Source organism: Nicotiana tomentosiformis, chromosome 8, assembly GCF_000390325.3.
Source record: "Nicotiana tomentosiformis chromosome 8, ASM39032v3, whole genome shotgun sequence".
NCBI classification, from domain to species: Eukaryota; Viridiplantae; Streptophyta; class Magnoliopsida; order Solanales; family Solanaceae; genus Nicotiana; species Nicotiana tomentosiformis.
In genome coordinates this window covers 32,931,560-32,949,477 of record NC_090819.1, presented here as the reverse complement: position 1 = coordinate 32,949,477, position 17,918 = coordinate 32,931,560, and the positions used below count along the sequence as shown (strand labels likewise).

Sequence of the window (17,918 nt, the reverse complement as noted above, 5' to 3'; positions counted from 1 at the left end):
ACCAGACTATGCCAGCAATCACAAACATGAGGAAATTGGGAAAAGAAACATATCACCACATTGAGTGAGTAAACGAAATTGAGAAGTATCGATGGTGGATCAATAACATAGAAAGCATATTGATGTGGTTGGGATATGAACCAGGCAAGGGTCTTGGACAAAGGCTTCAAGGGAACACATAATTCATATGACCATAGTATCATGGTACGACCATTGGGCTCGGATATGAATATACTATACAAGGGTACAAGGATTAGACACCGCTGTGGCGCGCCGATTACTATCCGATGGAACAACCTGTACCACCGCTACACCAAACATTCTTCCAAACTGACATGGTTTGGGGATCTGAGGAAGATGAGATTTTGGCCGGCATGAGGGAGCTAATTCTGGAGGAGGAGGAGTAGGAAGACCTTACTATAGACTGCAGTGCAATTTTAGAGGAGGAGGAAGACCTTACTATTGAGACAGTAGGAGAATGAGTTGTTCTCAAGAACTCGACCGCTGCACCGTCCCACGCTCGCCGAGTATATTGGTAGCCTGAACGAATTAGCATGACTTATTTTTAAATTATTTTTGAGCATTTAAGATATTTTCAGTATTTTGTTTTGAAATAATTACTCGAGCCATCGAGTCGTACTTGTTGACAATTTCAAGATTCATTAAAGCATTATTCCTTTTTGTATTTATTATTATCTTTCTACATTCTTTTCATCATAATTATTGCATATCCTGATGAACCTACGACTACGACATGTAATGAGACAACGCAACATAAGGACAGTGATTCGAAAGATTTTGAAGATGAAATAATACCTGAGGAAATTATCAAAGAAATAGAGAATTTTGAGAACAAACTGAAGTCCAACTTGGAGGAAACTGAGGCAGTTAACTTAGGGAATTCTGAAACAGTCAAAAAAACTCGCATAAGCATTCATCTATCACCATCAGAGAAGGAAGAATACATCAGGTTTCTAAATGAATATGAGGATATTTTTGCATGGTCCTACGACGACATAACTGGGTTAAGTACATCTATATTAGCTCACAAGCTACCTACCAACCATATGTGTCCGCCGGTAAAGCAGAAGCTTAGAAAGTTCAAGCCAGATATGAATCCTAAGATAAAAGAGGAGGTTACCAAGCAAATCAAAGCCCAAGTACTTCAAGTGGTCGAATACCCGACCTGGTTAGCCAACATTGTGCCGGTTCCAAAGAAAGATGGGAAAATCAAAGTGTGTGTTGACTATCAAGATCTGAACAGAGAAAGTCCTAATCCAAACATGAACTCCAATCCTTTGTGGATTGCTTCGGTGGATACCACCAGATTTGGATGGATGAGGAGGATGCCGAAAAGACAGCCTTTATCATACCATGGGGGATATATTGTTACAAAATGATGCCATTTGGTTTTGAAGAATGCTGGGGCCACCTACACGAGGGCCATGATGACACTTTTCCACGACATGATACATAAGGAAATAGAGGTGTACGTGGATGATGTTATCATCAAATCTAAAAGGAGTTCAGATCACATAACATACCTGAAGAAAGTTTTTGACCAACTTCGAAAGTACAATTTGAAGTTAAATCCTGCAAAATGTGCTTTCGGAGTACCTGCTGGGAAGATGCTGGGTTACATCGTCAGCTGCCGGGGTATTGAGCTAGACCCGTCAAAAATCAAAGTTATTCAAGACTTGCCACCGCCAAAGAACAAGAATAATGTGATGAGTTTTTTAGGATGCCTCAATTACATCAGCCATTTTATAGAACAATCAAAAGTGATATGTGAGACGATCTTCAAGATGCTGCAATAAACTGGACCGAAGAATGTCAAAAGGCTTTTAACAAAATCAAGGAATACTTGTCTAAACCACTCGTGTTGGTCCCGCTAGAACCAAGAAGACCTCTACTCTTGTATTTGTCCTTGGTGGATGGAGCCTTCAGCTGTGTTCTGGGCAACATGATGAAACTGAAAGGAAAGAGCAGACGATATATTATCTGAGCATGAAGTTCACACCTTACGAGGCCTGGTATTCTTAACTGGAGCACATCTACAGTGCTTTGACATGGAAAGCCTAGAAGTTGAGACATTACTTCTGTGTATACATTACATATCTCATATCAAGGAAAGATCCACTGAAATACATCTTTCAGAAACTCATGCCTACAGGAGAGTGAGAAAAGTGAAAGATATTACTAAGTGAGTTCGACATCATTTATGTTACTCAGAAGGCAGTCAGGGGGCAAGAATTGGCCAATCACTTGGAAGAGGACCCCATAGACAGAGAATACGAACCATTGAAGATGTATTTTCCGGACGAGGAAGTGTCGTTGGTAGGTGAAGATATTGCTAAAACGTATGACAAAAGGAGGATGTTTTTCGACGGAGCAGCAAACTTCAAGAAAGTAGGCATCGAAGTTGATTTAGTATTAGAAAAAGGTCAACATTATCCGGTATCTGCAAAGCTCAGGTTCTCGTGCACCAACAATATGGCGAAATATGAGGCTTGCATCATGGGACTCATCTTGGTAAACCAGGTATTAGGAAACTTCATGAATGTTCAAGAGTTGCTGGTAAACTTCATGAATGTTCAAGAGTTGATGGTAAACTTCATGAATGTTCAAGAGTTGCTGGTAATCAGAGATTCGGATCTATGGGTAAACCAGGTATTAAGAGAATGGACTACCAAAAACACTAAAATATTGCCATACTCGTATTGTCTACAAGAGTTGATCAAGAGGTTCACAAAGATATAATTTAAGCATGTTCTAAGGATCCAGAATGAGTTCGCAGATGCATTAGCTACCTTGTCTTCCATGATACAACATCCAGATAAGAATTTCATTGATCCTATCCCGATAGATTCGAAAGCACTCAGCTTATTGTGCTCATGTTGAAGAATAGTTTGACGGAAAACCATGGTTCCACGATATCAAGGAATATTTGGAGAAGGGAGAATACCCAGAAAATGCCACGCACAAAAGCGCACACTTCGAAGATTAGCCAACCAATTATTTTAGAGAGGAGGAATTCTGTATAGAAGAACTCCTGACTTGGGATTGCTGTGATGTGTTGATGCCAAGGAGGCATCTATATTTCTTGAAGAAATACACGCCGAAACATGTGAACCTCACATGAATGGTTTCGTTCTGGCCAAGAAGATATTTAGGGCATGGTATTTCTGAATGACTATGGAGACAAACTGCATCAAATATGTTCAAAGGTGTCACCAATGCCAAATACATGTTGATATGATACGAGTAATACCCAATGAACTCAATGCAACGAGTTCACCCTAGATTTTCTCTACTTGGGGCATAGATGTCATCAGACCAATTAAACCCGCTGCTTCAAATGGACACAGGTTCATTTTAGTGGCTATAGATTAATTACAAAATGTGTTGAAGTTGCTTCCTATAAGGCTGTGACTAAGAATGTCATAGCAGATTTTGTCCGGGATCGTATTGTTTGTCGATTCAGAGTACCTGAGTCAATCATTGTTGACAATGCCACCAATCTCAACAGTGATCTGATGATGCTGTGTGTGATATATTCAAGATCAAGCATCATAACTCTAAAACATACAGACCATAGATGAATGAAGCCGTAGAAGCCGCCAACAAAAACATCAAGAAGCTATTAAGGAAAATGGTAGACAACGACAAGAAATGGCATGAGAAACTACCATTTGGTTTGCTCGGGTACCGCATCACATTTCGTACATCAACTGGGGCAACCCCATATCTATTGGTCAACGGTACTGAAGCCGTTATTCCCGCCGAAGTGAAGATTCCTTCCATAGAATCATACAAGAGGTCGAGCTCAGTGACGCAGAATGGATAGGAGCTGGTATGAACAACTGGCTCTCATTGATGGTAAAAGGATGAACGCAGTGTGTTACGGTCAACTATACCAGAATAGAATGGTAAGGTCTTTTAACTAAAAGTTTAGATCGAGGCAATTCACACCGCAGTAATTGGTGCTGTAACGGATCTTCCCACATTAGGATGAAGCAATGGGGAAATTCTCACCCAATTATCAAGGCCATTACATGGTTCATCGAGTATTGACATGAGGAGTATTTATACTTGCAGATATGGATGGATAAATATTGCCAAAACCTATCAAGCCAGATGCAATCAAGAGATATTATATTTAAGATTATGTTTGCACTTTCTATTTGATGTAACCTGAACTACGCTTGACCTGATTCCCATTTAAGAGAGGATAAGTAGAGAGCCCTATGGATTCGGTCACATCATAATAAAATCTTCATTCCCCCTTATGGTCAGAATCTGGGGCAAGATTTCGAGTTCGTCAATCTCATTATGTCAAGGATTACCAAGAAGTGTATCGCCAGAAGTATGCATATAAACTGGGACAAAATTTTGAGGAGGAGTTGAGGAGGTTGCAATGTCTCAAAGCGCATCACAGTCTCTGATTCGAAATTTATTTGTTTTATGCATCATCCCATATTTCAAACAAACTACATTTTTATATAATGATTTATCATAAATGCATATTTTTTGAAAATTGCATTTTTCTGTAGTAGCCAGATGTTACAAAGGGTGACTCGAACAAGGTGTCAAGACATGAGCGAAGGAAAAGCAAGGAATTGAGAGAATAACAATAGACAATCGACACAATGGACATAGCAAGCAAGTCTGCCAATATATACACGATTTTGCTTTGGATGCAGGCACAATGGACATAGCAAGAACGTCCGCCAATATACACATACAATTAAATCACTATCTTCACACCGAAAGAAGTGTCGCCAAGTACGAACGCATCAAGCTAAGGACCACTTTTTCTGTTCATATTTAATAGTTGTTTTTTGTGCATAGGGCTAAGCACTATCCTCATTGCATTGTATAGGGCTAAGCACATCCCTCATTATTGCATAAGGCTAAACGTCACCTTCCTTGCCTGAGACTAAGCACTGTCTCAATTACATTCATGAGGCTAAGCATTGCCTCCATCATTGCATAAGGCTAAGCACTGTCTTCCTTGCATGAGACTAAGCATTATCTCCATTCTTTGCATGAGGCTAAGTACTGCCTCCACCCATACATCAGGCTAAGCACAGTCTTCCTTGCACGAGACTAAACACTGTCTCCATTACACTACATGAGGTTAAGCATTGCCTCCGTTATTGCATAAGGCTAGGCATTGACTTCCCTTGCATGAGATTAAGCATTGTCTCCGTTCTATGCATGAGGCTAACCATTGCCTCCATTATTGCATAAGGCTAAGCACTGCCTCCCCTTGTATGAAACTAAGCACTGTATCTATTATATTATACGGGGATAGGCATTGCCCCCATCATTGTATAAGGCTAAGCATTGCCTTTCTCTGCATCGGGCTAATCACTACCCTCGTTACATTGCATAAGGCTAAGCACTGCCTTTATTCACATAGGGTTAATCACTGCCCTCATTATTTGCATAGGGCTAAGCTCTACCCTAATCTCACACGAGGCTAAGCACTGCCTTCATTCATTCTTGCACGTGGCTAAGCGTTGCCTATTTCCTCTATCAAACGGCCAATATCTCTACATCGTTGCATTTTATAGGCTAAAACATTGCCACATTGCCCGAAGGCGTCATAGTATGAAGGAATTATCCTCATAGCCCGAAGACATCATGCCATGGCTAGAGGATCTCTCGAAAACTACACATCATTATTCAAAGACGTCATAGTCCTGAGGCACCATTCTCATAGCCCGAGGACACCATTTCATGGCCTGCGAATCCCTTATCAGACGCTTTATTGCCCAATACGTCATGGTCTAAGGACATCATCCTCATCATCCAAAGACAATGCGGATGCATCATGTTTTAAGTTTTGTAGGTAACTCAGAAGGTAACCGTTCTACAAACATGAGAAATTCTCGCTCTTATTTGCGTTCACAACGTTTACATCTTTCGAGCACGTCGAACGTAACCATCGATCAACAATTGATTACCCTTTATCCCATAACCGTTTAAGTACTTTCCATATACATCCGTAACATTCAAATTCGCATTCGTAGCTCCACTTGAAATTATCTGTCATTCATGACGCTATCCTATCCAAGAGATATTTTTTCGAAGCACACGACCACTCTTATAACAACTCCATCGGTCTTGTTCGTCGTTGGATCCATAAATACATGTTGCCTGATTCCCGTAACACCAGGGATATGTAGGTAACTGAGGAACCAGGGTTCGCCCCCCCCCCCCCCCCGTGTTTCAAAAAGTCATCATCCCCACTCATTGCGGACAAAATTGGTCATCTTATTCTTTACCTCATAAATCTTTCATCATTCCCGGGTAAAGAGGGACAATTGTTGATATCCAATTTTGCCCTCATATTTTTATAAATATTATATATACTTTCAAAATATCATTTCTGCATTATCACCATTTTACAAGAGTCATATAAGGACTTTTAGTAATATTTCATAATTTTTAGGGCTTTAAAACTGATTTTCTTGCATTTAAATTATTCAAATATTTATTAATTATCCTTTCAAATTATTTTGTGATGACTTAATCATCCAAATTTATTATTTAAACTCACATGTATGTGTTATAATATTTTAATTCATTTGATAAAATTATATTTGCATTGTTCAGCTATTTGCGCAATTTTTTGCAATAATAGCCTATATTTTACAATTAATTACATTTATCAGGGTCAAAATAATATTTTAGTCTTTAATTATTATTTTAAAATATTAGCTTCCAAAAATAGTATTTTTATATTCATTTAGCTATTTTATTAAATTGGTCTTCCCCTAATTTCACTTATTTAAAATCTGACCCAAAACAGGCCGAATTTCGAACCCAATTCACCAGCCCAATAGCTCCCATCCCAAACCAAATGACCTTTTTACCATATCGGGTCAAAACCCATTTTGACGACCACCCCCACCTCCCTTTTAATCTTGGTAGTTGATCTCGAATGATCAACGACCCATAAGTCATCCCTCTCTTTAGTTAATCAAACCCATCCGGAAACCCTACCATTTCTCATAGACGGCCGCCCGCAAACACTCTCCTCTCCTTTCGCTCCAAACCCTAGCCGCCTCACCTCAAATCCTACTCTGTACCCAAAAAAATATGGAAATATTCCATATTTCCTTTCCTTTTTCTGTACTCATAGCGTTTCTTTCCCGTTTTCCTGGCGTTCACTACAATAAAATTGACTTTTAGTAGCAATTATTTAGTGGCAATAAGATAATTGCCACTAATTTGTTTAATAAAGTAAAATAATAGGGGACAATTGAACATTTGCCGGTAATAATATGTCCTGCATACAATTGAACATTTGCCACTAATTTGTTTACCAAGTAAGATTTGAGCGACCTCAACGAGAATACAACTCTTCTCCGACAACTCATCGCCATTTCTATCTCCGACGACCACAATGACTTTCTCCGGCGAAAATGACTGGTTTGTTCCTCCATTTTCTATCCCCGATCTCGCTCTTGATGCAACTGTTAGGGTTTATATTCTCATCGTCAGTAACAATCCAGCGCCTTACTTTTGAATGCAAAATCGGGGAAGAAAATTGAGAGCAAAATTAGAGAACAAAATTCAGAGTAGCTATGGTCTAAGGCTTTTTGATTGATTTGAGAGAAGAAAATAAAGCTTGCGGCCTCAAGTTCATCTATTTGAAAAGGTATCGAGCCTCATATCAGAAACGTTTCGTTCTGCATGTTTCTCTGACAGCCAAAAAACATCAAAAAGTTACTCTACTGAGCGCGATTAAGAGCTTAGTGTCATGTTCTGTATCTTATGTTAGTTGAGCATTTTCACGGTTAACTTGTTTGTGAAAATACCACTGAGACTACTTGTTTTACATTAGAGAATAACTTTACATACTTCTCAGGAAATAGATTAGAATATTAGTTGTTGTAGCTTTAGTGTATCAAGCACATGTTGCTATTTTTGGCATGACATGAATAGTTATGTTCTAACAACAATTTTGATGGTTTATAACAGGACGTATTGTTTTCCTAGGTGTTAAAATATGTGTAGCTATAACTTGATTTTCTGGTTATTCTGCAATTTTGCTCTTGAGTCAACCAAACCTAGATATGGAGAATCCTAGAAGTAGAAGATGGATCGATTACAGTAGAGTTAGAAAAGAATATTTAGATGGAGTAGAAAAATTTCTAAACCACGCCTTTCATGAAAAACATAACAGAGAAACAGTTTCATGCCCCTGTACAAAATGTGTGCTATGCTATCAAGTAAATCGAGCAACGACATATGATCATCTCGTGGTTAATGGTATTACGTCGTCATATGATACTTGGTTTTGTCATGGGGAGTCTCTTAATGGATCAACAAGTACTGAAAAAAATAATTACAGCGAAGAAGCTTTAAGGGGTGATGATATGAGAGGAATGATACATGATTCTTTTAAGAGCTTTAGCCAGTACATGAATACTGATATTAGTGAAGAGGGAGACATTGCGCCAAACTTACAAGAGAATACTCCTCATACATCAAGAAGTAAACCTTATTCAGATGTGGATAAGTTTGAACGACTCATGAAAGATGCAAATGCAGAACTTTACACTGGGTGCAAGAAATTCAGTAAACTGCCATTTTTGCTTCATCTTTACCGAATAAAACTGTTGTTCAAATGGACAAATGAGTCTTTTACTACTTTGTATAAGGCTAAGCATTTCCTTTCTCTGCATCGGGCTAATCACAACCCTTGTTACATTGCATGAGGCTAAGCACTGCCTTTATTCACATAGGGTTAATCACTGCCCTCATTATCTGCATCGGGATAAGCATTGCCCTAATCTCACACGAGGCTAAGCACTGCCTTCATTCATTCTCGCACATGGCTAAGCGTTGCCTACTTCCTCTATCAAATGACCAATATCTCTGCATCGTTGCATTTTATAGGCTAAAACATTGCCACATTGTCCGAATGCGTCATAGTCTGAGGGCATTATCCTCATAGCCCGAAGACATCATGTCATGGCTAGAGGATCTCTCGAAAACTATACATCATTATTCAAATACGTCATAGTCCAGAGGCGCCATTCTCATGGCCCGAGGACACCATTTCATAGCCTCTGAATCCCTTATCATACGCTTCATTGCCCAGTACGTCATGGTCTAAGGACATCATCCTCATCGTCCAAAGACAATGAGGATGCATCATGTTTTAAGTTTTGTAGGTAACTCAGAAGGTAACTGTTCTACAAACATGAGAAATTCTTGCTCCGCTTTTCGTTCACAACGTTCACATCTTTCGATCACCTCAAACGTAACCATCGATCAGTAATTGATTACCCTTTATCCTGTAACCGTTCAAGTACTTTCCATATACATCTGTAACGTTCAAATTCTCATTCGTAGCTCCACCTCAAATTATCTGTCATTCATGACGCTATCCTATCCAAGAGATATTTTTTCGAAGCGCACGACCACTCTTATAACAACTCCTTCGGTCTCGTTCGCCGTTGGATCCAGAAATACACGCCGCCTGATTTCCGTAACACCAGAGATATGTAGGCAACTGAGGAACCAGGGTTCGGCCCCCCTCGTATTTCAAATATTCATCATCCCCACTCATTGCGGACAAAATTGGTCATCTTTTTCTTTACCTGACAACTCTTTCATCATTCCCGGCTAAAAAGGGACAATTGTTGATACCCAATTTTGCCCTCATATTTTTATAAATATCATATATACTTTCAAAATATTATTTCTGCATTATCAATATTTTACAAGAGTCATATAAGGACTTTTAGTAATATTTCATAATTTTTAGGGCTTTAAAACTGATTTTCTTGCATTTAAATTATTCGATTATTTATTAATTATCCTTTCAAATTATTTCGTGATGCCTTAATCATCCAAATTTATTATTTAAACTCACATGTATGTGTTATAATATTTTACTTCATTTGATTAAATTATATTTGCATTTTTCTGCTATTTGCGCAATAATAGCTTATATTTTACAATTAATTACATTTATCAGGGTCAAAATACTTTTTTATAGTCTTTAATTATTATTTTAAGATATTAGCTTCCATAAATAGTATTTTTATATTCATTTAACTATTTTATTAAATTGATCTTCCCCTAATTTTACTTATTCAAAATCTGACCCAAAACAGGCCAAATTTCGAACCCAATTCACTAGTCCAAAACCCCCACACCTTAGCCCAATAGCTCCCAGCCCAAACCAGATGACCTTCTTTACTATATCAGGTCAAAACCCATTTAGACGACCCGCCCCACCTCTCTTTTAATCTTGGTAGTTGATCTCGAATGATCAACGACCCATAAGCCATTCCTCTCTTTAGTTAATCAAACCCACCCGAGAACCCTACCATTTCTCATAGACGGCCGCCCTCAAATACTCTCCTGTCCTCTCACTCCAAACCCTATCCGCCTCACCTCAAATCCTACTCTGTACCCAAGAATATATGGAAATATTCCATATTTTCTTTCCTTTTTCTATACTCATAGCGTTTCTTTCCCGTTTTCCTGGCGTTCACTACAATAAAATAGCCTTTTAGTAGCAATTATTTAGTGGCAATAAGATAATTGCCACTAATTTATTTAATAAAGTAAAATAATAGAGGGCAATTGAATATTTGCCGGTAATAATATGCCTTGCATACAATTAAACGTTTGCCACTAATTTGTTTACCAAGTAAGATTTGAGCAACCTCAACGAGAATACAACTCTTCTCCGACAACTCATCGCCATTTCTATCTTCGATGACAACAATGACTTTCTACGGCAAAAATGACTGGTTCGTTCCTCCATTTTCTATCCTCCATTTTGCTCTCGATGCAATTATTAGGGTTTATATTCTCATCATCAGTAATAATCTAGCGCCTTACTTTTGAGTGCAAAATCGAGGAACAAAATTGAGAGCAAAATTTGATAACGAAATTCAGAGTTGCTATGGTCTAAGGCTTTTTGATTAATTTGAGAGAACAGAGAAAAAAATAAAGCTTGCGGCCTCAAGTTCATCTATTTGAAAAAGTATCGAGCCTCATATCAGAAACCTTTGCTTCTGCATGTTTCTCTGACACCCAAAAAACTTCAAAAAGTTACTCTACTAAGCGCGATTAGGAGCTTAGTGTCATGTTCCGTATCTTATATTAGTTGAGCATTTTCAAGGTTAACTTGTTTGTGAAAATACCACTGAGACTACTTGTTTTACATTAGAGAATAACTTTATTTACTTCTCAGGAAATAGATTAGAATATTAGTTGTGGTAGCTTTAGTGTATCAAGCACATATTGCTATTTTTGGAATGAAATGAATAGTTATGTTCTAACAGCAATTTTGATGGTTTATTACAGGTCGTATTGCTTTCCTGGGTGTTAAAATATGTGTAGCTACAACTTGATTTCCTGGGTATTCTATAATTTTGCTCTTGAGTCAACCAAACCTAGATATGGAGAATCCTAGAAGTAGAAGATGAATCGATTATAGTAGAGTTAGAAAAGAATATTTAGATGGTGTAGAAAAAAATTCTAAACCTCTCCTTTCACAAAAAACATAACGGAGAAACAGTTTCATGCCCCTGTACAAAATGTGTGCTATACTATCAAGTAAATCGAGCAATGACATATGATCATCTCATGGTTAATGGTATTATGTCATCATATGATACTTGGTTTTGTCATGGGGAGTCTCTTAATGGATCAACAAGTACTGAAAAAAATAATTACAGAGAAGAAGCTTTAAGGGGTGATGATATGAGAGGAATGATACATGATGCTTTTAAGAGCTTTAGCCAGTTCATGAATACTAACATTAGTGAAGAGGGACACATTGCACCAAACTTACAAGAGAATACTCCTCAAACATCAAGAAGTCAACCTCATTCAGATGTGGATAAGTTTGAACGACTCATGAAAGATGCAAATGAAGAACTTTACACTGGTGCAAGAAATTCAGTAAACTGCCATTTTTGCTTCATCTTTACCGCATAAAACTGTGGTTCAAATGGACAAATGAGTCTTTTACTACTTTGCTTAGTTTATTAAAGGATGTATTTCCTGATGGTGAGAAGTTGCCTTCTTTTTTTTATGAGATAAAAAAAATAGTTAAGGGTTTGGGGTTAAACTTTAAAAAGACTCATGCTTGTCCCAACAATTGCATGCTTTTCAAGAATAGATTTGCTAAGAATGATATCAATGAATGCTTAATATGTGGGGCTTCTAGATGGAATAACAGTGGGAAGAAAATTCCAGCGAAGGTCCTAAGGTACTTTACTCTTAAACCAAGACTATAAAGATTATTTACGCAGATTCCGAAGCTTGAAAACCTTTTGACAGTAGATACTTAGAATTTCCTAAAGACTCTCGCAATGTTATTCTAGGATTAGCTAGTGATGGCTTTAATCCGTTTGGCACAATGTGAACTATTCACAGTACATGGCCGGTGATTTTGATACCATATAATCTTCCACCATGGTTGTGCGTGAAGCAAGAGTTCTTCATTTTGTCAATTGCTTATTCCGGCACCAAAACGACTTGGAAATAATATTGATGTCTTTATAGAACCTTTAATAGAAGAGTTAAATAATTTATGGGATGTGGGGGTAGAAACCTATGAAGCCTTTTCTAAGGAGACATTTCAAATATGAGTGGCTCTCATGTAGACTATAAACAACTTTCCAACATATGGTTCTCTATCAGGATGGTGCACTTATGGTCAATTTTCATGTCCTTGTTGCAACATAAGCAATCAATCTAGAAGGTTTAAATATGGCAAAATATTTTGTTACATGGGCCATCGGCGTTTCTTGAAGAAAGGCCACAAATATCGAAATTATGCAAAATCATTTGATGGGACTAAAGAAACAAGACCTGCACCTTCTCCGATATCGGGGTCACAAGTTCTGGATCGAGTTAAAGGCATAAAATTCACTCTCGGTCAGTTGAGTGATAAGGTAAGTGGAGTGATAAAAAATATATGGAAAAAGAGGAGTAGTTTTTTCAATCTTTCTTATTGTGAGTATAATTTGGTGTGTCATAACCTTGATGTGCTGAATATAGAAAGGAATGTGAGTGATAACTTGATTTTTACATTGTTGGATCTTGGTAAAAATTCAAAAGATAACTTAGAAGCTCAATTGGACTTGAGGGAGATGAATATAAGACCAAGCTTATGACCCCAACACCGAGCTAATGGGAGGACATATCCTCCGCCTACTTATTTCACAATGTCACTAGAGGAAAAAAGATTATTTTGTGAAGTACTATAAAATGCTAGGTTTCCACATGTGTATGTATCTAATATCTCAAGATGCATTCCTAAACGAAAGTTATCCGGACTAAAAACTCTTGATTTCCATGTTATAATGCAAGAACTTCTTCCTATTGCCTTGCGGAGATCGATAGATCAAAAAGTGAGTTCTGTTTTGATTGAACTATGCTCATTCTTTCGGGTGCTTTGTAGCAAAGTGCTTAAATTGGAAGATTTAGCGTTACTTGAAGATAAAATTGCACAAACCTTGAGTAATATGTAAAAAAATATTCCTTCCAACATTTTTTACTGTAATGATACATTTGGTTATGCACTTGGCAATGGAAGCTAAAATTGCGGGACCATTACAGTGTCATTGGATGTACCCAATTGAGAGGTATGCAGAAACACATTATAATTTTATCATACATTTTAAGTTATTATTACTTACTAATATATTATATTGATGGCATCATTTTATGCAACAGGTACTTAGGTACTTTCAAATCATATGTTCGCAATCTTTCGTGCCCAGAAGATTCAATAGCAGAAGCATATATTGCGAATGAGTGTTTGCGGTTTTGCTTGCGATATATGGAAGGTGGAGATTCAAGGTCTTACTTGTCTCGAAAAAGTAAAGATGATATTGAACATGTGGTCGATAGCGAGGGATGTCTTTTTCCTACTGTTGGGAAATCATATGGCTTAGTAGAAGTATTTAAGTTGGATTAGAAAATATGATTGCAGGCACATCGCTATGTGCTTTTCAATTGTGAATCAGATGTGGTCAACAATTATAAAAAAGTGAATGATATATTTCTATCTTATTGAATTTATTACTCTATTATATAACAAAATTAATATTGTGAGTTGCATGCACAGTGATCATATTAGTGAAATCAAGTGATTGCATCGCAAGTGTCGTCTTACACAACATCAACTAGATCGTCTACATTTTTAAAATTTCATGAATGGTTCAAAGAGAAAGTAAGTAGTAGGATTTAGTCATTATGTGCTTTAAATTATCATCCATATACTTATATTTTTAATTACAGTTGTATATTACTATTTGCTTAGGTTAACGAGTTGGACCCCACGTCTAATATTTCAAATGATGTTAAAGCCCTTGCACAATGTCCAAGAACTTTGCAAGAAGATTCAAAGCATTCGATATGAATAATGGATATCGATTTCGGACAAAACAATATGAAGAGTCTAAGAAAGACACAAAATAGTGGTGTTATGGTTGTCTCAAAGACAGAGAGCTACTGAACTACTATGAAGAATTTAAGGTTGTCTTATTTAAATGTGATTGGGTTGATGTAACCCAAGGTAGAGGGTTTAAAAAAGATGATTTAGGTTTCACACTTGTGAACTTCTCACGCCTAATACATTGTGGCGATCGGGAAAGTGATGAGCCATTTGTTTTTGCTTGACAAGCTCAAAAAGTGATATTTGTTCAAGATCCTTTTGACCATGAATGATTTGTCCCTAGATCAATTATACCTCGAGACGTTCTTTATATGGGAGAAAATAGTATGCGGTGTGATGCATCAGTTCAGAGTGATATAACTGACTTGACTTTCTTAGAAAATGCTTGTAACTCAGAATATGACAACAATGATTGGGTAAGATGTGGTGTTGAAGGGATTGTAATTGAAACGGAACCCCATTTGAAACTTTTCCAATTGAAGGTGAACCTAATAATGATGGAGGAAAGGACATTCAGTATGAAAGTGATTCGGGCATGTAAAGAAAGTGAGATGTTCCGTAATTCTTGATACAAATATATTCAGGTATGTGTCCTCGTTCTATCTTTATGTATATGTTTCTGCTTCCATTTATATTATATTGAAAATTTTGGACTTAATGCCATTGTAGCTCCTGCACACTACTAGAAATTCGGTAAAAACCGACCAAGGTCGACCGACCAACTTTGGTCGGTAAAAAAACCGACCAAAAAACCGACCAAAGTTGGTCGGTTTTTCAAAATATTTTTTTTTAATTTTTTTTTACGAAACCGACCAACTTTGGTCGGTTTTCTTTGGCGCAAAAATGCGGAAAACTATTTTTGAGTCCCGCGAATTTTATGTTTCAAGAAACCGACCAACTTTGGTCGGTTTTTCAATTAATATAAATAAAAATTAATATTAAAAAAACCGACCAAAATTGGTCGGTTAATTCGGCGGGTCATTTAAAAAAACCGACCAACTTTGGTCGGTAATTTTACTTTTTAATAAAACCGACCAACTTTGGTCGGTTATTTTCGTGCGAAAATATAATTAAAGAGTATAAATCAAATAAAAGACAGTCTTAAAACAAAATGTACCAAATGATCTAGTGGTAGAATAGTATCCTGCCACAGTACAGACCCCGGTTCGATTTCCAGATGGTGAATCTTTTTTTTACATAATTAAAATACCGACCAACTTTGGTCGGTTTTTTTTTGCAATATTTTTTTTCTTTGAATTTAATTGACCGACCAAAGTTGGTCGGTAATTTCCGACCAACTTTGGTCGGTATTCCTTTCCGACCACAAAAATACCGTCCACACGTAAATGGTCGTGTTTTGGTCGGTTTTTGGCCATTACCGACCAACGTTGGTCGATTTTTTTGGTCGGTTTTTACCAGATTTCTAGTAGTGGCATTTCTTTCTTTCTTTCTTTCTTTCTTTCTTTTTTCATGATGTTATACTTATTATTCAGGTTTTTTCCTTCAACCAGTATGATGTAACATAAAGTCCTTTTCTTTGTGCAGTTAGTATTATTCTCAACATTCTGCTAGCTAATTTTGTTGGCCTTTTGGGGATTGTTGTAGTTCTTTCATACGTGCAGGTATGATTAGTTCCTTGTTTCAAAACTTTTCACGGTTTTGTTTTCGCAATTTTTTAAGTACTGCAGTCTATGTTTTGCTTGTTACAACTTCTGCTTATAATATCTTCTGCATATATGCAGGTCATGTTTTTGTTTCTGTTAATGCATTTCTGGTACATCTACAGAAAATTACTAGTATGTTCCAAATTTTCTATATATCTCACTAATTGTTAAAATGAAGTGGTGTTTTGATCAAAGCAGAGTAATATCATGACGTCTTTGTCTTTTCTATCAATAGGATATAAATTTTCTTTCCAGCTAATCAGAGCTTGTGCTTTTCTATTTGTGCCCTCTTGTAGGAACTTTTGACTGCTTTACCTGGTGGGTCAATTACATCTTTGATCACAGGGGAGGAATTACTTAAAGAAGTTCCTGTTGAGTAATTTTCCCTACGAAATTCTAATCCAGTTGTTATGCTTTTATTCTCTTACCTTGGATTTCTGACAGTTTTAGCATGATAAAAATATTGACCATCACGCTAAATTCAATTTCTCGTGACAATGACCACTATCATTCAAATCCTACATGAACTGTGCATTTACAAGTTGATCACTTACTAAGCTACATAGCTAAAATCTCATTTTCAGTCCAGTTTTCCTGTCATTAAGTACTTAGGCTTCCCACATTCACCTGAAAGAGCATTTTGTTCCAAGATACATGTGACATCCCAATTATAATAGTACCGGGGGGAGGTCAAAAGTTTTAGCGCAACTATGGACGCAAAAAAGTCATTCACCGACATTTATAATATAACTAGATGTATTGATTCTCCTTCATTTGGAATTTTTATTATCTCTACACTTTTGAGTATCCCTTGTTCATTAGACTAAGATCCATGGGCCGATTCTCCTTTATTTGGACATTTAATATCTTTGCACTTTTGAGTATCCTTTATTAATTAGATTGAGATTCTAATAATTTCATTCATATTTTAAGGAAAAATCCAATAAATATCGGTCAAAGGCTTTGGAGTTCATATTAGGTAGTTCATAGTTAGGCCTTAATACAAATCTAATGTTTGGCGTTCAGTATAGTATTAAATATTAATGTGACGTTTACATGCTTTCCATCCAGAATATTGTTAGAAATACGCAAAACCTAAAGATGTAGGAGATGGCTCCGAGGAGAAGTTAAGTGATGAGGAAAATTAAGTGAAGCAGAATATGATTAAGCTGATGAGGCGGTTGCTAGCCTTGTTGATCCATGACCCCTCAGCTGATCTTCATTCACTTTTTGTATCTGTACATGATGTTCTTAGTATAGTTTAAAAATAAGTTGTACTGCACAATTCAAGACAATTCACTGGGGCAATATGAAAATTAAAGTTCCCCTAGTTTATTAGTTTATATAGATGATTTCCTCTTTTAATTTATGCATTTTTTATATTATTGTTATTTGAGTTCTAATTGATAGCTCTTGTGATTTTGTTTCTAATATTATAAACAGTGCTTGGTTAAATATGTTGATTAAGACGAATTTATGATTAATTTTAGCTTCCATTATAATTGCCACCGGAACAACCTTCACCCGCAATTATTGCATTTTCACCGGCAATAACAAACGCTGCAAAATGGGTTGGATAGCATATTTCTAAGGTTTCTTTAGTGGCTACGGTAATTGCCGCTAAATAAATGCCACTAAACGTAATTACTTTTAGCGGCAATAATACAAGTTTTTATCAGCAATCGATATAAATACTGCTAAAGGCTTTAGCGACACTGGATCTAATAGTATTTAATTAATTACTGGTAAATGTTTCTATGGCAATAACTATTGCCGCTAAAAGAAAAATATATTGCCAATAA

The 17,918-nt window shown here is 36.8% G+C and overlaps 1 long non-coding RNA gene across 1 annotated transcript; it reads left to right on the top strand.

Moving 5' to 3' along the window:
- The first annotated feature begins 15,990 nt into the window (after positions 1-15,990).
- LOC104093588 (uncharacterized) lies at positions 15,991-17,480 on the top strand. The gene is made up of 4 exons (XR_001968754.3): positions 15,991-16,074; positions 16,195-16,248; positions 16,413-16,487; positions 17,188-17,480. It is a non-coding gene; the product is annotated as an uncharacterized lncRNA (long non-coding RNA).
- The last annotated feature ends 438 nt before the right edge of the window (positions 17,481-17,918 follow it).